The sequence below is a fragment of the Bison bison genome, unplaced genomic scaffold (genome assembly GCF_000754665.1).
Source record: "Bison bison bison isolate TAMUID 2011002044 unplaced genomic scaffold, Bison_UMD1.0 scf7180017487736, whole genome shotgun sequence".
In the NCBI taxonomy this organism is placed as follows: Eukaryota; Metazoa; Chordata; class Mammalia; order Artiodactyla; family Bovidae; genus Bison; species Bison bison.
The window spans coordinates 1-832 of record NW_011387722.1 but is presented as its reverse complement, the minus strand read 5'-3'; the positions used below and the strand labels follow the sequence as shown (position 1 = coordinate 832).

The 832-nt window shown below is 35.5% G+C and overlaps 1 long non-coding RNA gene across 1 annotated transcript; it reads right to left on the bottom strand.

Annotated features, from left to right (window-relative positions):
* Positions 1-59: 59 nt before the first annotated feature.
* Positions 60-832, bottom strand: LOC104992717. The gene is made up of 2 exons (XR_825739.1): positions 758-832; positions 60-131 (listed from the first exon to the last, which is right to left on the bottom strand). It is a non-coding gene; the product is annotated as an uncharacterized LOC104992717 (long non-coding RNA).

Below are 832 nucleotides of genomic sequence, written 5' to 3'. Positions count from 1 at the left end.
CAAGAGTTTCTATAGAATACATACCAAGATAGGAAGTTGTTTGATTTTTTTTTTTTTTTTTTTACTGTCTCCCTGTAGACTGCTAGCTTTGTGATGGTGAACCTTCTGTGTCTTGCATACATCCTTATTCCCTAGGAAAAAAGCACAGTATTCAACAAAGCATGGATTTCAAAAAATATTTGTTCAATAAATGAACTGATTTAAAAAATCCCACTGTTTCTTGCCTCCTCTGTGATTAAGCTTTATGTCTCGTTTGCATCTGGCTTGAAAAAAAACTTATCTTTTCCTTATTAACAACACATTGCTCTTGAAACATGGCATTACGTTTTAGATGTTTTCTTCCATCACTACCTACTAAGGCTGGGCAATGGAGAAAGCCATTTGAAGAATTTTTAACACAGCAGATTTTAACTATAACAGGCTGAAAATGCTATTTGGTAAAGACAGAGTCATCTGATAGGAATGCATCAAATACAAATATGAAGCTCTTTCTTTTGAAAGTTGATTAGGAATAAGAGTAGGAAACAGCTTCTTATAAACTGGGAGGTGAAATCACAGAATTTTAAAGAATAAGCTTTGTTAACAAAGTTGATGTTGGTTGTGGGAGTTAGGAGAAGGAGTAAGATACCAGAAATAGTAGCACACAAGGTTTAGGTTATTTCTTTAACATCTACAGTCTAGTCTGTGGACTCTGTCTTCAGCATTCTTAAATGCTGTTCTGTTTATCCAAATTCAGATATAAAACCAGAGGACTGACCTTGTCTACACACTGACACTGGATGGCTGAATTCTCCTCCTACTGTAAAGAACAAGCATCAGTTGGTCCCCTGCT